At 40.8% G+C, this 21,167-nt stretch overlaps 1 long non-coding RNA gene across 2 annotated transcripts in view; it reads right to left on the reverse strand.

Moving 5' to 3' along the window:
* Positions 1-409: 409 nt before the first annotated feature.
* The window catches only part of LOC139156052 (uncharacterized), a 42,295-nt gene continuing 21,537 nt past the window's right edge, over positions 410-21,167 (reverse strand). The window contains exons 1-3 of one of the 2 annotated variants that reach the window (XR_011557196.1): positions 9,857-9,883; positions 1,501-1,570; positions 410-524 (exon numbers count right to left, since the gene is read on the reverse strand). This is a non-coding gene — a long non-coding RNA (uncharacterized lncRNA). Of the gene's footprint in view, positions 525-1,500; positions 1,636-9,856; positions 9,974-21,167 lie in introns of those variants that run through there. The other variant, XR_011557197.1, reaches the window with a different exon arrangement.

Genomic DNA, 21,167 nt, shown 5'->3' on the forward strand with positions numbered 1-21,167 from the left:
GGGGGTCAAACAACCATTTCACAGGGGTCCTCTAAGACCATGGGAAAACACAAATTTCCCATGGTGTTAGGAACTAAAACTTCTATTCTGGCTTCTTGGGACATATTTTTACAATCTGACCAATCAGCTGTTTACAGTGGTGTCCCTCTGACCTTCCTGCCAATCAGCTTAAAGCTCTGCTGGGACAATTGACACTAGACTTATGGTTGGGGGGGCACAACATGAGTAACTGTATTAAGGGGTCAAGGCATTAGAAAGGTTGAGAATCACTTATCTAAACCTTATTTTAATAATTCTCCTGTAAATGAATTCCAAATCACATAAAACCACACAAGATTTCAACCAATAAACATAAATCAAAGTAAAGCAAAAGTTTAACTGCAATCATAAACCAAATGGAACGTTACTTACTTTGGGGGAATTGTGACAGTATTTCCTTTAGGTAATGAAAAAGTAGAGGATTCTTTTCCTAAAACTGTAGCATTGTATACCAAGGGTTTTATGCTGGGGTTTTTCAACTGTATCTGTTGCAAAAATACAATATTTTTATTTCCTGAATCTTTTTACACTCCTTTTCAAAGCAACTCCCAAAGATTTACATAAAACTGTGCATAAAAACTATGACAAATAATATTACATTTTTTATTTCAATAAATGCAACAGCTGCAATATGGGGGGGGGGGGAGGCATGCTATACATTATATTCTTTTTTGTAAAAACGACAGTTGTTATTCGTATATTACAGATGAAAGAGAACCTAAAAGATGGTGAGTTGTATTGAGGCTTCAAACAACTTTTATTAGATGATAGCTCTAGTAACGAAGCAAGGACATCCAAAATCCTAGATCATTATTAAAATTATGCAAAATAAAAATTGATTAAACTAAACAAATAATTCCCTCAACCCTGTCAAACTATTTACTAAGTCTGTACTACTATTACTACTAATTTTTTCTCATCATTCCTATCACCCATCTCCTCCCACTTATGACTGTATGACTGTAACTTGTTACTTGTATTCCTAAGATTTTTATTAATATTGATTGTTTCCTAAATTGCTTATTTGACCCCTATGACAATCATTAAGTGTTCTTGACAAATGTATATTTTTTTAATGTACAGTTAGTATATGCACCAAAGACAAATTTTTTGTATGTCCAATCACACTTCTATCCTATCCTATTCTATAGTAAAAGATGGCACAACCTTTATTTTGACTGTTAGAAGAATTTAACATCCAGTAATCGTAAGTATTATGGAAACAGATAGAAGTGCACAACATCTGAATAACAACGTGAAAACATTAAGATTCAGAAACCAGACTTCTAGCTATAAATCAATAAGTGCAATTTACTTTTTCTTCATGTTACAGCTCATCTTCCAGTATCTAGTTATAACACTTAATTATAAAGGTTTGTTTCTTCCAATATTAGTAAAAGAAATCCCCAAGTTCACTTTCAATTCTATCAAAAATTACTTAAAATCTTAATATACAAATACCTTTCTAAGAATAGTAGCATGAAGTTGGCCAGCAAACTCTAGTGTTTTCTTAGGTAAATATTGAGGAAGTCTCTCATATAAATAGACACAAAGCATAAGCATCATAATTGGATTTGGATCACAAATGTCAGCAGCCTAATTTTACATTAAAAATAAAGCAGTGTAAATTGATATATATAAATATATACATATATATTTGTTTGTTTTCGTAGATTTTCGAGGGCATATGTATGTAGATTGTTCTGAGTTTGGGTTTTACCCTTTGCAATATTTTGAGTGTCTATGCGATGTTGCGGTGAAATCACATTCCCCATCATCAGGCTGAAGTTGTTAGCTTCGTGCTGCTTTGAATATAACTATAACTAACGTCGCATACACACTAAAGTATTATACGGGGTAAAACCCAACTCAGAGACTGCAACTAATGATCTTTCATATCTAAAATCACTGTGAAACAGAAAATAAAACATAGGAATTAGAAGTCTATGGAGATTCTCAGCCATGCAGGTCATGATTGTCCCAAAGGTGCTTTTTTTTCCCAAGAAGCAACTCTTCTTTCTGGTTTTACTTTGAAGACATTTCACTTCTCATCCAAGAAGCTTCTTCAGCTCTGACTGGATGGTAGGGAATGACAGCTTGCATACAGGTAGTTAAGGTCACCTGGAGGTTTATTTGTGTTATCAGGGTTACCCAAGTTGTGAAATGGATGTGGAGCAGTGCTTGGAACTGTTGAAAGGACTGTGTTGTGGATTGGAGATAGATTATGTCACATCTCTCCCCCTCTGTTGAGAGGGCTGTACAATTTCAAAATCCTTCCAGTTGCCTCTTGAAAAAATCCACCTTTGGGATAGGAACTAGAACCAATTTTATTTCAAACATCAACATAAGGAAATACATAAAAACAAATATCTGAGAAACAAGGGGAAAATTGCATAAATATTTAAGTACTAATTCAGTAAGAAATACAGAAAATATTACATTTTTCACAATTCTTTTCATACAAATATTTATAGTGATTAGTTGTTTACTTTTTAAGTATTGTATACCAATACAATCTTAAAATACACTTTTAAAGCAGCTTACTGAAATTGAATTAGGTGTTTTTCTAGAGTAGAAAGAGTTTGAATGCTTTCAAACTTCAGTTTTGGAAAAATAATCCTGGGCATACTGTTCAAGGAAACAAATTTATGGATCATTGAATAAATCAACCCAGAGTTCTCATTTGAGGCATAAATGCCTAAGGTCAAATTATTCTATAATTTTGACCTAGATGTCTGGCAATGGCTCTAATGCTGGGAAATGTGGAAGGAAAGAGAAGATGATGATCAGCACCAATGTGTTCAGTTACATTAGCAATGAATGCACCATTGAAAGATTTGAAAGGCCAGATTATAGACAAATCGTTATGAAAAAAAAATCTATCTAATGTATATTATTCAACAATAATTGACAAAATCAACAATATTGATGTCATGTAATCAAGATGAGGGTACAGTCATAATCAGGATATATTCATTCTTTTATTATTATTACAGTTCTTCCTTGTTGTATCCCATATTCATTTTTTTAAAGTTTGCATTTTAATTTTGATTATCCAATATCTAATAGGTATTGACTCCAAGTGATAAGATACATTTTCTTCAGGACATCCTGTCCCCAAGCTAGTTCTTCATTGCTGTTGTAACCAAGACCATCTATCTTGTTGCTGCCATCTTCATTTTCTTTTTTCTTGCAGTTTTCCCAGAATTATAAACTTCTGTCAGATAGCTAAGTCTTTGTTTAATATATCCAAAATATGATAATTTGAATTCTTTGGATAGCACAGTGAAATTAGGATTCATCCAAACCTCTCTAACCATTGCTGTTTTTTTAGTTGGATTTACAATATTGCTGGCATTAAATAGTTACTTTTCCGAAAAGCAAATTTCTTATCCACACACATTAAAATCTGATGTTATGGTTAAGATGCAGCCCTAGAAACCAGAAATCTGTAAATTCTAGTTCTTCTTTAGTGATGTCAGCTGACTGAGAGATGCTCGATCTATTTCTTCCTATTATTACTATTACTATTACAATTATTATTAATTAGATTTGTATGCTGCCCTTCTCTGAAGACTCGGGGTGGCTCTTAGTCTAATTGGCCACACAGGTCTATTGTGGTAAGAATATAAGGATTCTTGTACACTGATTTCAGGGAAGGGTTCTAAATACTGTTATTATCAGTTTTGTGGGCATGGCTTATTTTGTGAGTGTGGCTTGATGGTCATGTGATGATGGGTGTGGCTTGATGGTCAGGTGACTGGGTGGCGTAGCTTCCTGGTCATATGACTAGGCAGGTGTAGCTTCATGGTCATGTTACTGAGTGGGTGTAGCTGGGTGATCATATGACTGGTGGGTTACTTTGTCTCTTTCTCTTTCTTTCTCATCTCTTTCTCTTTCTTCTTTTTAAATGATTTTTATTGAACAGTTTTAAAAATGCAACATATAAATACAAAATATGCATATATACAAAAGAGCTGGGGTGGCACAGTAGTTAGTGCAGCATTGCAGACTACTTCAGTTAACTGTTAGCTGTAGTTCAGCAGTTCAAATCTCAGCACCATCTCAAGGTTGACTCAGCCTTCCATCCTTCTGAGGTAGGTAAAATGAGGACCTAGATTATTAAAAACTACTAAAATTAAGTTTTTGTTAGTCCTCTACTAACGTCATCAGAGTGTTAAAATCCCCATTGAAGACAGTTGATTTTATATAATGCTGTTCAATTTGCTCGTTGTCCTTGGAAGGAAGGGTGTGGGCCTGTGACATGGGCAATGAGCAAATTGAGCAGCATTATATAAAATCAACTGTCTTCAATGGGGATTTTAACATTCTGATGATATTAGTAGAAGACTAACAAAAGCTTAGTTAATTTTAGTAGTTTTTAATAAATTTTAAACATTCCGGAGATCGCAATGGCTGTTGCCTCTTCATTTATAAATACACCTGGAACTTGCATTTTTAGGACAATTATCTCTCTCTCTCTCTCTCTCTCTCTCCCCCCCTCTCTCTCCCCTTCTCTCTCCATCTATATCTATATCTATATCTATATCTATATCTATATCTATATCTATATCTATCTCTATCTATCTATCTATCTATCTATCTATCTATCTATCTATCTATATGTTTTCGTAGATTTTCACAGGGGGAGGTATGAAGGTCTTGGCATATTCGGGTTTCTTCCTATGTAGGTTTCAGAGATTTCTGGCGACACAGCTGTGTTCACCCTAGAACAAGGATAGAAGCACCAGCCTGAAGATGACAAGTGGGATCTCGTCAAAGCGTCACCAGAAATCTCTGAAACCTACATGGGAAGAAACTCGAATATGCCAAGACCTTTATACACACACACACACACACACACACACACACACACACACATATGCATAACATAACATCAACATTATATGATGTAACCTTACATAACATAACCTTACAAAACATAAACAGTTTATATTATTTTTCATCCCACAGCTTTGTGTATCTTCTATATTATTATATCTCTTATTCCTTAGAGTTATCTATGTTTACATAATTCTTACTTACTTCTATTTTCTTTACCTATTTAACATCCATTCCAAATTTGTCTACTTATCTCTTTCTCTTTCTTAATACCCTGTATGAACTCTACTGATTGATATAAATGGATTTTAATAATGTGTATTTTCACATGATCTGCTACCTTTGCTATAAGGAGTATGCCAGCAAGGGATTTAGAAATCTTGGATACCTTAACAATTGAATGGTTAATATTATGGAGATGATAAAAATGATGCAGGAGACACATTGAATCTTTGGGGGGGGGTAGTTTAGGTCAGGGTTCAGCAACCTTCAACACTCAAAGAGCCATTTGGACTCATTTTCTACAGAAACAAAAACACAGAGAGCAACAAAACCTGGATTCACTGGTCCGACTCTGAATCCCACAGAGAAGGTGAAGTAGCTACATTCTACAAAAAGACACTAAACCTAAAAAATATCCAAGTTACACATGATCTCACTCTCCCCGAAACCATCGTCTGTGATCTATCCCTAAATGCCACACTTCACTTCCTACTTTGTTACAGAGCCCCAGACTACAACATCACACATGCGAACAAATTAACTTTAGTGCTAACATGGGCAGCCTCCTGCCCACACCCCCTTATCTTTCTTGGAGACCTCAACCTACCTCACATTAACTGGACCCTAAATGAAAGCATGGCTGGACCCATCCATACAACCCTATATAATGCTGTTACTAATCTGGGACTCGACCAACTAGTAACAAACAATACTAGACTCAACAACTGCCTAGACCTCATATTTTGCAACAGCAAAAGCACAATTTATGGACTACAAATAAAAGAATGCTTTTCTAACAGTGACCACAGGATGATTAACTTCAGTCTCAATATACACCACTGCAAGAATCATCTTAATAATGGGACACCCAAGTACAACTTTTAAAAAGCCAACTATGAACTCATAGATGCTGATCTCTCAACTCTTGACTGGCAAACTCTACTCTCTGGCTGTAACACTGCCAATGACCTCTACAACATTTTCTTGCTCGAAGTCAAAAGAACTATCAGGCTACAAGTATCATTTATAAGAAAAACCAAGAAAAACAAACTATCAATATCAATAAGGAAATTACATTCCCCCACCAAAAATCCCAACTTCAAAAACTGCAAAAATATATGCCACCAAATAAAGATGGAATGCTTCAACTATCACAGCAAACAAGAAAAAAACCCCTCCTATGCACCAAATCCAACCATGCCTTTTACAAATTTGTAAATAACAAACTCAAGGACTCAAGATCCATCTCACTACTAAAAGGACCCAGCAACAAAGAATGCTATGATGAATCAATCAAAGCTAACTTTTTCAACACATTCTTTGGCTCAGTTTTTGTAAACAGCAACGGCTAATGCCCCAAATTCCCTAATCGTACCACAAATACTCGTATAAATATGACTTAACTCAAATACATTTTACTGAAGACAACAATGAAAAAGCACTATGCGACCTAAAACCTTCTCTATCAATTGGGCCTAATGGTCTATGTGCATTCTTCCTAAAAAAGCTATCCACAGCCATAGCTGAACCACTAAATATAATCTTTTAAAAATCATTCAGCACCAGTTCACTATCAAACCTATGGTTGCTAGCTACAGTCATCCCCATCTTAAAAAAGGAGATCCCAGTCTAGCTGAAAACTACAGACCAATCTCTCTATGCCTGTCACATGCAAATGTGGAATCAATCATTAACCAATCAATTACCCTGTACCTAGAAACTAAACACCAACTCTCTAACAAACAATTTGGTTTCAGAAAAAAATATCTTGTAACCTGTATCTCCTTCACTGCAAAAACATATGGACTACGCATCTCGATCAAGGCAAATCAATAAATGCAATTTACATAGACTTTTGTAAAACCTTTCACTCAGTGGTTCATGATAAACTGCTTCTAAAACTCAAAACCTACAGCATCTCAGGATCCCTACATGATTGGATAACTTCGTTCCTATCAAACAAACAACAGGTTGTCAAAATAGGGAGCACTCTTTCTAATCCTGTTCCTGTTAACAGTGGTGTATCCCAAGGCAGCGTAGTAGACCCAACACTTTTCATACTCTATATAAATGACCTTTGTAATCACATTACAAGCAACTGCGTTCTCTTTGTCGATGATTTAAAATTCTTCAACAACACTGATAACACAGCTACCCTCCAAAAAGACCTTGACTTTGTGTCAGAATGGTCAAACATCTGGCAACTTCAAATCTCAACCAAAAAATGCTCTGTACTACACATTGACAAAAAGAATCAGAACACCAAATACAAGACCTTATAGACAACCCTCACTTCATACAATTTAATTTAATTTAATTTAATTGATTTCTATGCCACCCAATCCCATAGGACTCAGGGCGGCTTACAGCAATATTTAACTCATATCAAATGACCTAAGTGCCAAAGCTCACTGCAACAACATCGCCAAAAAGGCTTCATGAATTGTTAACCTAATCTTACGTAGCTTCTTCTTCTCCAGTATTATCACACTACTAACCAGAGCATACAAAACTTTTGCCAGACCAGTCCTGAAATACAGATCATCTGTCTGGAACCCACAACACATTTTAGACATAAATACATTAGAAAGAGTCCAGAAATACTTTACAAGAAGAGCCCCCCACTCCTCTACTTGAAACAGAACACAACCAGACTTGAAATCCTAGCCTTAGAAAGATTAGAACTACGTCACCTTAATCACAACCTAAGCATAGCCCATAAAATCATCTGCTACGATGTCCTTTCTGTTAACGACTATTTCAGCTTCAACCACAATAATACAAAAGCACACAACAGATACAAACTCAAAGTAAACTGCTCTAAACTCGACTGTAGAAAATACGACTTTAGCAACCAAGGAGTAAACGTCTGGAACTCACTACCTGACTTTATAGTTTCATCACTAACCCCCCAAAACTTTCTCCTTAGATTATCCATGATTGACTTCACTGATTCCTAAGAGGTCAGTAAGGGGCATGCATAAGTGCACTGTCCTGTCCTAATGTTTCCCTTATTAGCAATATCACGTATATAAACAGTGTTATATCTTTGTATACTACCAATACGTACTTGACAAAATAAATAAATAAATAAATAAATAAATGGGTGGGCATGTCAAACCCAACATCACACACTCCCACCCAGTTACATGAACCCCCTTCACATACTTATTCCTTCCTTACTTCCATTCTCCCTTCTGATTTTACCTTCCTTCTTTCTCTGTGCTCTGATTTTAACTTCCTTTCCCCTTTCACCTTCATTCAACCTTTCTTTCTCTCCTCCCTCCCTCCTCTTTCTCTCCTTACTTCCTTCTCCCTCCCTCTTCTTTCTATCCCTTACTTCGTTAATAAATGCTTTCTGAGTTCTACTAGTTGCGTTGTTGAGAGGGGCGGCATACAAATCAAATAAACAAGTAAGTAAGTAAGTAAGTAAGTAAGTAAGTAAGTAAGTAAGTAAGTAAGTAAGTAAGTAAGTAAATAAATAAATAAATAAATAAATAAATAGGAAACAGATAGTACTAACTATGTCAGATCTCAAATGAAGGGCAGAAATCATTTCTTTCCCATGTGTGTGCACAGCCAAGCAGGATACAATGTTAGAGAAACCAATCTATTCATAGTGTCTGAAAGACTTCTGCTTTGTTTTCTCTGCTGCCATTTCAGTTATCAAGAACTACCTCTAGGCATTTTGCCAACTCTCTGAAGCTACATAAGATACCAAGACCTAATTGCTCTTCTTTGCTTTAAAACTCTTCAAACTGATACCAGCTATTAATGAAGATTAATTAGTAGCTGGTTGCTTGCCAAAAAAAGACTGCTTGTAGATTGGCGTGTGCATATTCACTGCTAAGACGTTTATTAGTAGTGATGTTTGAATTAAATAAGTGTATAAACTGGGTTTTGTGTTACATTCTTGCTGGGGACAGAACAAGCAGCTCTCAAGGAGAACAAAGTGGGCGTGGCACACCCAGAGCTCCCATTTCATCGCAATAGTTAAAGAACTCTTCAGCTTGGAGCTCTAAGCTGCAGAGAGTGGGGGACAGCAGCAATGCTGGCAACTTTGGAGGCTCCTTCACTCAGTGCAAAGATGGGTTCTAACTTACCTCACTGCCGGTTCACTTCCTCCCACGCTGTGCAAAAAACCATGCATAGTGCAAAAAACCAGACTTTTTTAAAAAAATAAAAATGCCGAAAACAAGAGGGTGACTGCATGCACAATGCTGGAAACATGACTTTTGCACAGGCAAACAAGAAATTGTTTTTACAAAAATTTGGGAGAATTTTTTTTTTTTTAAAGATGGTGGCGCCCATGGACTGGCAACGACTGATCTGGTTTGATAACATCATTGTGATGTCACCAGCAGGTCACTACCAGTTTGGATGAACCTGTCTGAACTGGGAGGAAGACCCCTGACTGACAAATAAAGGCAAGATATAAATCAAATAAATTCATGCATAATTAATTCAAAACCTCTGTATTTTTGAAATATTACAAATCACCATAAAATTAGGGTTAGAGTTAGGTTTGTTCTTAGTCCCTTTTTTATACTTACAAAAAGTTAAAATAAGCTAGCTTGATAGTTATATTATAACTTAATTATAACTTAATAATTAAACAATTATTGAAATAATATAATTAAATTAAATTAATTTAACCACCTACGTGCATTAGCATACTTTAAAAATAGGAACATAAAATGGTGTAACTGAAAAAATATTATTCATAGAATATTTGTAATATAGGACCACTTACCACTATATCTATGTCAAGATTTATTGCATGAAAAGCATTCACAAGTATCAAAGCATTGTGCAAATACTGTTCAAAACTTGTGGGATGAGTGTACATATTCACGAAGTGAGTTGAAATCTGCAACCAAAATGAAAATAAAAGTTTTTCTGAGTGAACATCTGGAATAGTTACAGGTAAAGGACAACAGAATAAGAATAACAGAACAATAAGTTGGAAGGGACCTTGGAGGCCTTCTAATTCAAAACCCTGCTCCAGCAGGAAATCCTATACCAGTGATGGCGAACCTTTTCCCCCTTGGATGCTGAAAGAGCATGCATGCGTGCTATCGCACATGTGTGAGTGCCCACACCCATAATTCAATGCCTGGGGAGGGTGAAAACAGCTTTTCCCACCCCCCTGTAGGTCCTCTGGCTCTGTTTCCCAAATTCTGGTGGGCCCAGCAGGCTCGGGTTTTACCCTCCCCAGGCTCCAAAGGCTTCCCTGAAGACGGGGAAGAGTACAAATGACTCCCCCCCACCCGTAGGCTCTCTGGAAGCCAAAAAACCTCTCCCAAACCCTCTGTACAAGCCAAAAGTCAGCTGGTCGGCACATACATGCACATTGGAGCTGAGCTATGGGCAACGGCTCCATATGCCACTTGTGGTGCCCATCACTGCCCTATACCATTCCAGATGAAATGTCTAAACTCTTAAAAACATCCAGTGTTGGAATACACATAAATTCTGGGGGCAAGAAGTTCCACTGATTGTTCTGTCAAAAAATGTCACCTTAGTTGTGTTCTGGTTTCTGGTAGAACTTTAGTTATTGAAAATAACTCTTACTGAATGCAGTATTTCATAAACAAAGAAACTCCATTTTTATTCTCTTTGCTTCTGTATTCAAAAATGCAATACAGACTGGTACATTCTTTTCTCCCGTTATCTCCCTTAATTACATTCCAAATGCATTCCTTCATGCCTCCTTCCGTCTCCTGAAATTCATGAATTTACAGCATGATTCAAAAACAGCAGGAATGACTGCAATATAACACAGAATAAACTTACTCACTCAGGAGCCAAACTGAAACATGTTTCCTCTTAGAGCTACAACATTGAAACTCCGCCCTTCTTCCCCACTAGCCTCCTGACATAACTAACACATCATTCCAGTATTTAACCCATTTCTGCCCTTAATATATTTTTCCTAACACCTGTTCCTTGCGATTTTGGACCCTTCTGAATTGAGGATTGACCCAACAAATGTCTGTTTCTTCCTCACTAGATTCTGGACTCATAGCAACATCCTGTTGCCGGCCTCCCACCTGTTCTAATACCTGTAACCTAGGGCCTACCACTAATTCATAAACACTATATGTATCAGAGTCCTCAAGCTCTTCATCATCCTCCAACTGACCAGGAGTATGTACAACACCATCCCCCTCCTCAGGATCCCTCCCCTCCCCGGAGGAAAATTAGGGTTAGGTATATTTATTTATTTATTTTTTAAATTTGTATTTTTAAAATTTATCAGGGAAATGAACATGAAAGTTAGCAATCAAAGCAGGAGCATCAAAGTCATGAGCATCCATCCAAACAGTGGTGTCAGGCCCACCTCTAGACCATTCCACCTGGTATTGGAAACGGTCATTGAGCCAACAAGAGTCCCAGATGCTAGTAATGTCCAAGCATCATAGTGGAATGCGAAGGGCGGTGTCCCAATGGGAGGGAGCAGGACTGGTAGGACCAGGGACTGGGGCCCGAAATGAAGAGTCAGGGGAGACTGGGAGCAATAGTGAGCAATGAAAAACGGGATGCACCCGTATGTAAGAAGGTAGGGTCAAACAGTATGTGACAGGATTGATGACCTTTTCAACAGCGAAAGGGCCAATGAAACATTGATCCAGCTTGGAATGAGGTTCAGAAGAAAGGTATTTGGTAGAAAGCCAAACTTGGTCGCCAACAGTCAATGGGGGAGTGCCTCTGTGGGAATGGTCGGCAAAGCGTTTGTAGTCTTCTTTGGCTTGAGTTAAGGAACGTTGGATGACTTGGTGAATGGCACGTAACTCATTGAGAAAATCACCAGCAAGTGGAAATGGCGAATCAGCAGGAGTGAGCGGAAACAAGCGGGGATGGAACCCGTAGTTGGCGCAGAATGGTGTGGTCTGCGTAGAGGTATGTTCAGAGTTATTAAAGGCGAACTCAGCTACAGACATATATTTGGACCAATCGTTTTGTCTGTCGTGAACAAAGCAACGGAGGTATTGTTGCAGGATGCCAATAACTTTTTCGGTGCCGTCGGTTTGGGGGTGATGGGTAGATGCCAGGGAAATCTTGACTTGGAGACAGTTCTTTCAAAAACTGGGCAGTGAATTGCGGACCACAGTCGGAGATGATGGTGTCAGGAAATCCATGAAGGCGGAAGATGTGTTGGATAAATAGGTGAGCTGTGGTTTTGGCTGTAGGGATTTGACAACAAGGGATAAAATGAGCCATCTTCGTGAACATGTCCACTACTACAAATATAGCAGTGAACCCTTGAGAAACAGGTAAACAAGTAAGGAAGTCCATAGAAATGGTACCTCAGGGTCTTTCAGGTGTAGGTAAAGTTTGCAATAATCCCGGAGGGGGTCCGGTGGCGGCTTTGGCTTGGCGAAAACGGATACATGAGTTAACGTAGGTACTGACATCATGGGCCACCAAAAGGTATGAGAGACGAGGCGTAGGGTTTTGAAGAGGCCAAAATGGCCAGCTGCGGGAATATCGTGGCACTGGTTGAGGATGAGACCTCGGAGTGGACCTGCGGCAACGTAGAGCAGGTCACGGTAGCGGAGCAAGTCATCAGCGATGGTCCATGGAGAATCAGGTTCTGGATCTTGTTTCCTTTGGGTGACAAAGGGGTCCTGGCATCCGGTTCCGGTGTGAGCAGTATGGAGATGGTGGGTCCACCTCTCCTCTGAGACTACGGTGAAAAAATCGTCAGGAATGAATCAATCCAGACTTGAAATGGCCCGAAGTCGATCTGCTACCTGGTCTCCCATTGTGGGGGCTAGAAACTAAATGCTTTTTGCTCTGCTGTAGGGGCGCCAGAGACTGCGACTCCGAGAGAGTTCTTCAGGGCAATCAGCTGGGGCGCGGAAGATGGCGGCCGTGCCTGGATGCAAAATGCAAAACGCCGAAGGGGAGAAAGGGAATTGTGAAAGCAGAGAGCCAGACCGAGCCGAGCCTCCTGGCTCGGCATCGGTGAATGAGAGTGACCAGTGCTAGTGCCAGTGCCGAGGCGGTGGAGGGGAGGGGACGACGGAAAGGAGGGGAGCGGAGCAGAGCGGAGTGGAGCAGAGACCAGCTCTGAAACTGAGGTGACCCTGTTTGTTTGTGAGACCAAAGACGCTAAGGATCCAGGCCGGTGGGAGTGACCTGCTGTCGGTGGTGGAGGACGTCTGCAGAGATATGGTGGGCGAGGAATATCCAGAAACAACGAAAAAAAACCCTGCATCGCACCAGTGGGTGAGAGCTGCTGGTGCCAAGGAGGATAAAGTGGGATGCAGACAGACGCCCAGTATGAGTGCCCATGGAGTAGGTGTTGGTAGATATCAGAACAACTGACTAATGTGACCAGAGTGACTAGAGGGGGTAAGAATAATGGAATTAACTACCTAGAATCATCATGGCCAATTAGATTGGAGATATTGTTTAATGTCTAACTTTCGTTTTTGTCATAGTTTCTCATCCCCCCCCCATCTTCCCTTCTCCTTCTTAATTACTGTTAAGACCATAGAATTGCGCCCCTAGTGGGAAGATTGTAGAAAACAGCAGACTTTAAGTAAGACTATATGGAAGATCTATAGAGGACATCATACCTAGATTGATTGATTGACTGATGATTGATAGCGACCAAGATCTGATTTTATATTCTTTATATTAACTTATTATGAATTTATAATTTTATATCTTATATATTTGTAACATATTTTATTAGTGCATTAATCTATTGCTAATTTAATCTATTTTTAATTAATTGGGGTTTTTTTAAACTGATGGATAATTGGGGTGGGTGCAATAATGTGTATGGGATGAATGATTGGTATGAGTGGGATGGGTGGGGTTATGCCAGGGATGAGATGAATGGAAATAGTATGAATGATATATTTGGCCCACCTGACTCTGGAGAGGCAGGAGGGGAGGGGGCACCAATCTCTGGGGTGGCAGAGGGTCAGAATATCCCGGTGTTGCTGGGGAGAGGCAGATATGGCAGGAGCCATAGAGTCAGCCGTCCCAGGGGAACGAGGGATCGCTGTCTAATAACGATTCCTTGTTCTGGCTCCGTGAACTCAACCCTGGGCACTGGTGATGAGTGTAATTCTGGCCCTGGGCTCAGGTTGCTACTCAATGCCAGGTCGGTGATAAATAAAGCTCTCCTCATCTGGGATTTAATCCTGGATGAGGAGGCCGACCTGGCATGTGTAACTGAAACCTGGCTGGGCCCGAAGGGAGGAGTTTCAGATATGGCATCAACCTCGACCCCAGGGAAGGGGGGAGGAGTGGCTATTATAGCCAGGGAGAGCCTTTGCCTGCATAGACTTGTTGCTCTGGAGATTGCGGGTTGCGAGTCCCTCCTGGTGAAGTTGGACTTACGGGTTCAGGTGGGCTTGCTTCTCACATACCTGCCTCCCAGCTGTGTGGCACAAGCCCTGCCTGTGCTACTCGAGGAGGTAGCTGGGCTGGCAGTGGGGTTCAGTAGACTTATTGTCTTGGGGGACCTCAACCTGCTGTTGCTTGGCGAATCCTCTGGACTGGCACAGGAGTTCATGGACACCATGGCAGCCCAAGTAGTTCAGGGTCCGACTCACGAGGGGGGGGGCACGCACCCGACATGGTATTCCTCTCTGAGCAACTGAGTAATGATCTGAGACTAAGGGGCTTAGAAGTGTTGCCTTTGTCATGGTCAGACCATTTTCTACTGCGGCTGGACTTCCTGGCTCCAATCCTCCCCCGCAGGGAGGCGGAACTAATTAAGTTGTTCCGCCCCAGGCGCCTGATGGATCCAGAAGGCTTTCAGAAGGCGCTTGGGGTTCTTCCAGATGCACTCGTCCACAGTTCGGCAGAGTCTCTCGCTGAGGCCTGGAACAAGGCTGCAGCGGAGGCCCTTGACCGAATTGCGCCACTACGGTCTCTCCGCGGCACTAGACCCCATAGAGCTCCATGGTTCAATGAGGAGCTCCGAGAGTTGAAACGCCAGAAGAGACATCTAGAGAAGCGATGGAGAAAGAGTAAGTCCGAATCCGATCGAACACTTGTAAGAGTTCATATTAAGACTTACAAAGTGGCGCTCAAGGCGGCAAGATGCGCGTATCATGCCGCCTTGATTGCATCAGTGGAATCCCACCCGAACACTCTGTTTAGGGTAACCTGCTCTCTTCTTAACCTGGGGGGAGTTGGGGAGCCCTTGCAGAGTAGTGCCGAGGATTTTAACACGTTTTTCGCTCTGTAAAACAGAGTCGACTGACAATGAGTCAGTCGAGGTGACTGGGGCTAAACGTCTTTGCCCATCTGTCTGGGAGAAGTTTGACTTGGTGACACCTGATGAAGTGGACAAGGCCATTGGAGCTGTGAGTTCCGCCACCTGTCTACTGGATCCATGTCCCACTTGGTTGGTTTCGGCCAGTCGAGAGGTGACACAGAGCTGGGTTCAGGAGATTGTCAATGCCTCCTTGGGGAGGGGGTCCTTTCCGGCTCCTTATAAGGAGGCACTTGTGCACCCCCTCCTCAAGAAGCCTTCCCTGGACCCAGCCGTGCTCAATAATTACCGTCCAGTCTCCAACCTTCCCTTTATGGGGAAGGTTGTTGAGAAGGTGGTGGTGCTTCAACTCCAGCGGTCCTTGGAAGAAGCCGATTATCTAGGTCCTCAGCAGTCTGGATTCAGGCCCAGCTACAGCACGGAAACTGCTTTGGTCACGCTGATGGATGATCTCTGGTGGGCCCGGGACAGGGGCTTGTCCTCTGTCCTGGTGCTTCTTGACCTCTCAGTGGCTTTCGATACCATCGACCATGGTATCCTTCTGCACCGGCTGGAGGGGTTGGGAGTGGGAGGCACAGTTCTTCAGTGGTTCTCCTCCTACCTCTCCGGTTGGTCGCAGTCGGTGTTAGTGGGGGGTCAGAGGTCGACCTCTAGGTCTCTCCCTTGTGGGGTGCCTCAGGGGTCGGTACTCCCCCCCCCTGCTATTTAATACCCAGTTATACATCTCCACCCCATGTCCAGTCAACGAAGCAGTGGAAGTGATGTGCCAGTGCCTGGAGGCTGTTGGGGCCTGGATGGGTGTCAACAAACTCAACCCAGACAAGATGGAGTGGCTGTCGGTCTTGCCACCCAAGGACAATTCCATCTGTCCATCCATTACCCTGGGGGGAGAATCATTAACTCCCTCAGAGAGGGTTCACAACTTGGGCATCCTCCTCAATCCACAGCTCACATTAGAGAAACATATTTCAGCTGTGGCGAGGGGGGCGTTCGCCCAGGTTCGCCTGGTGCACCAGTTGCGACCCTATTTGGACCGGGAGTCACTGCTTACAATCACTCATGCCCTTATCACTTCGAGGCTTGACTACTGTAACGCTCTCTACATGGGGCTACCTTTGAAAAGTGTTCGGAAACTTCAGATCGTGCAGAATGCAGCTGCGAGAGCAATCATGGGCTTTCCCAAATATGCCCATGTTATACCAACACTCCGCAGTTTGCATTGGTTGCCGATCAGTTTCCGGTCACCATTCAAAGTGTTGGTTATGACCTATAAAGCCCTTCATGGCACGGGACCAGATTATCTCAGGGACCGCCTTCTGCTGCATAAATCCAGCGACCAGTTAGGTCCCACAGAGTGGGTCTTCTCCGGGTCCCGTCTACTAAACAATGCTGCTTGGTGGGACCCAGGGGAAGAGCCTTCTCTGTGGTGGTTCCGGCCCTCTGGAACCAACTCCCCCCAGAAATTAGAATTGCCCCCACCCTCCTTGCCTTTCGTAAGCTACTTAAAACCCACCTCTGCCGTCAGGCATGGGGGAATTGAGATACTCTTTCCCCCTAGACCTTTACAGTTTTATGCATGGTATGTCTGTATGTATGTTTGGTTTTTATATTAATGGGTTCTTAATCGTTTTTAGTATTGGATTATTATTGTACACTGTCTTATTGTTGCTGTTAGCCGCCCCGAGTCTCCGGAGAGGGGCGGCATACAAATCCAATAAATAAATAAATAAATAAATAAATAAATTGTGTTTCCCAAATTTGTTGGCCAAGATCTACCACATTGTGGGTGGCTGCGATCGATGCAAGAGGCAGAATGGTATGAAGCGGCACAGGTTCATGGGTTTGGGTGTATTCAGGTTTGCAGGACAATGCGTCGGTTTGTTTGTTGTCCTACTTAGAAATGTAGGTAAGTCAAATCTGGCAAAGAAAAAGGACCATCGGATTTGTCTCTGGCTTAGCTTCCTGGCAGTTTGGAGAAATTCCAAGGTTTTGTGGTCAGTTCTGACCTGTACTTGGTGACAGGCTCCTTCCAGATGACGTCGCCAGGTCTCAAAAGCAAAAGTTCCTTTTCCCAAATGATTCTGTTCAGGAGGTTTTAATTTCCTAGAATAGTAGGCACAGGGAAATAAAGGTCCGCCATCTTGGTGTTGTTGGAGAAGTACAGCTCCTACTCCAATGTCGGAGGCATTGGCTTCTATGATAAATGGATGGTGGGGATCAGGGTATTGGAGAATAGGTTCTTGCATGAAAGCTTTTTTGAGATTAAGAAAGGCTTGTTGTTTGTTGGTGCCCCACTGAAATGGAACGTTTTTCTGGAGAAGGTGAGTGAGGGGTGCAGTCAATATAGCGAAGTTAGGAATGAAGGTTCGGTAGTAGTTGACAAAATCCAGAAGTCGTTGGACATCTTTGGCTCGAGCTGGTGGTTGCCAAGTTTGCAAGGCATCGAGTCTTTCGGTGTCCATGGTGATGCCTTGAGGGGAAATGACATAGCCTAAGAAGTCGATGGCCGTTTGAAAGGCATTTTTCTAACTTTGCATAAACGTGTTGTCGGAGACATGGGAGTACTTGTCGTAAGTGGTGTAGGTGAGTTTCTGGAGAAGGAGAGTATATCAAAATGTCATCAATGTAGACGATCATGAAGTGGTCAATAAAGTCGTTAAAGATCTCATTCATAAAATGTTGGAATACTGCGAGGGCATTGGTAGATCCGAAAGGCATGACAGCGAATTCAAAATGCCCATAGTGGGTGGCGAAGGCGGTCTTCCATTCATTGCCTTGACGGAAGCGAATGAGGTTGTAGGCACCTTGTAATTCGATTTTGGTGAAAATGGTTGCTATACGGAGGCGGTCTATGAGTTCTGAGATTAAAGGTAGAGGGCAGCGGTTGTGAATGGTAATGGAATTGAGTTTATGATAGTCACAGCAAAGTGGGTTCTGAGCCATGCTAAGCCAAGGACCATAGGAAATTGAAGGCCTCTTGTGACATAAAATTGAATAGGTTCTTCGTGGTGTTCAATGGTTAAGGTAAGTGGTTGGGTCTGGAATTTGATTGGTCCGGACAAGAAAACCTGGCCGTCAATGGTTTCAACAATAATAGGAGGTGTGACGAGGCCCAATGGTATGGCATGAGAATGAGCGAAGGTCTTATTTTGTATTCCCATTTCCCTCTTCCCTTTTATAAAACTAATAAATTATATTTTTTACGAGAATGAGCGAATGTCTCATCCATGAAGTTGGTGGTGGCTCCAGAATCCACAAAGGCAATAGCAGGGAGGTTTTTGGGTAGGTTTTCTAAGTTCACCTTAGTGGCTAAGGTCAAGTGTCTTGACGGTCTCGGTTCCTCTGTCTTATCATTGCCATTTGGTTTGGTGCCTGCCCGGAATAAAGTTTGCTTTAGGCTGGGCTCTGGTCGTTTCCCAGCAAGGTAGCCTGTACCTGAACTATGGGCACGGTGTTCAAGACTGGAGTAGACATGGGGGTGAGACCTCTTCTCTGAGGGCAAGTAGGTATCATGTGTCCAGCCTCTCCACAATACATGCATAGGCCTTCCCCTTGACATTTAGCTCTCTCGGATTAACTCAGGTGAGGTATGGCCGTACCTAGATCCATTGGTTCCTCTTGAGCGATGACAGCTGCTCGGTTTCCCGTGTCTGTTGGCATCTGGAAGGGACGTCTTGGCACAGAGTTGAAACCATTGTTTCAAAATCTTTGGTGTGGAGCTGGCACTGGTCTGATTCCCTCTCCAAACTGGTTTTCATGTCTGGTGGCATGGTTCTGTGCAGATGACATTTTAATCTCGATAGTCAAACAGGTCTCGTAGAGTTCATTTAACATGTTGGGTGTCAGTTAGCATGTCATCTCAGGCCATCTTGGAACAATTCCATAAGGGCTTGCTCATTCCAATTCAGGGGTGTGGCTAGTTTCCAGAAGTCGGAGATATACTCCGAGATGGTCTTATTGCCGATGTGCAATTGGCGTAATTGAGTGATAGCATGGGGTCTTGAAATTCTTGTTCAAACCTCTGGCAAAAAGCAGCATAATTTTGCAGGACAGTGGACTTTTGAAAACCATCGGAATTGACAAGATAGAAATAAAAAGCATTTGGTTATCAGACCATGCCCCACTATTAGCAGTAGTGGAAATGGGTTTAGATAGAAATAAAAGAATTTGGAGATATAACTGTTGTCTCTGCAAATGAAGATGATAAACTTAAATTGAAAAAAGAATTACGTGAGTATTTTAGTATAAATGACACAGGAGAAATTCAGCAAACAGTGGTTTGGGATGCACAGAAAGCTTTTATAAGATGACAATGCATTAGTACAAAAACCCATATCAAAAAGAGATGGGGAATAGAAAGGGAGAAGAAAATAAGAGAAATAGATTTAATACAAGAGAAATAGAGAATGGAACAATCTATTGAAAACAAAGAAAAAACAACTGAAACTTTTTGATGAGTTACAATGGAATAATATGAGGATGGTCATAAAATAAAGAATTATGGGATGGGGGAAGAAATCAATGAAACAAATGGTACACTATTTGAAGAAGAGAAAAGAGAAATCTTGTATATTAGCTTTAAGAGATACTGATGGTGAAATAAAATGCAGTAAAATGTACAATTGGAAAAAATAATGAAAAAGTATTATGAGAATTTATATAAAGAAGAGCAAGTGAAGGTGGGAGTTATAGAGGTTGAGGAAAAACTAACTGAAGAGGATAAGCAAATACTGAATGCAGAAATAACAAATGAGGAAATACTTATAGTTATTAAAGGGTTAAAACCTGCCAAGGCACCAGGCCCAGATGGATTTACAGGAGAATATTATAAGATTTTTATGAATGAATTAACACCGTGTTTGGGGAAGTTGTTTAATATTGTATTTCAAACTTTTAATATTCCACAGACATGGAAGACCTCAGAGATTATAACCATCCCAAAACCAGATCGTGATTGTGATCCAGGTTCCTATTATCCCATCAGTTTGCTTTATCAGGATTATAAAATATTTATGAAGGTATTAGCTAATAGGATTGAGAGTATCTTACCGAAGATAATTGGAGAAGATCAGTAAAGGGAAGGAAAATATATGAACCAATAAGGAATGTTGTTAATGTGTTACACCATGCTACCGCTACTAAAAGGAAACTGGGAATTTTAAAATTAGATGTGTATAAAGCTTTTGATAAAGTTAATCATAATTATTTATATCAGTTATGTAAGGATTTAAATATGGGAGATAATTTTTGTGAAACTATAAAGGGAATATATAAAGAAAATACAGCCTATATTAGAGTTAATGGACATAGAACGGAAAAAGTTAAAATTCAAAACGGCACTAAACAGGGTTGCCCATTATCTCCAATGTTATTCGCAATGGCAATAGAGGTGCTAGCCAACAAGATAAGGAAGGAAAAAAACTGGAGAGGATACCAAATTGGAAAATTAGAATTAAAATTAAATCTCTTTGCAGATGATGCTATTATATTAACTGAGACTCCGATTGAAATGATTAAAAAAATAATGAATATACTACAGGAATTTAAACAAGAGTCAGGACTATCAGTTAATATGGAAAAATCAGAGATAATCTGTTTGAATACACATCCTAAAGAGCAAATTGAGATTAGAAAGGTATCAGGAGTGAAATTAGGGTGTAAAAATGAAATACTTGGGAGTATGGTTATTAAAAAATCCAAATAAAATAGTGAAGGTTAATTATAATCTCATGTGGAAGAAAATGTTAAAACAGATGAAGAGTTGGAAAGATAAAAAATTGAGAATGAGTGCAAAGATAAGAGCACTTAAAATGATGAT

Source organism: Erythrolamprus reginae, unplaced genomic scaffold (assembly GCF_031021105.1).
Source record: "Erythrolamprus reginae isolate rEryReg1 unplaced genomic scaffold, rEryReg1.hap1 scaffold_252, whole genome shotgun sequence".
Lineage (NCBI taxonomy): Eukaryota > Metazoa > Chordata > Lepidosauria > Squamata > Dipsadidae > Erythrolamprus > Erythrolamprus reginae.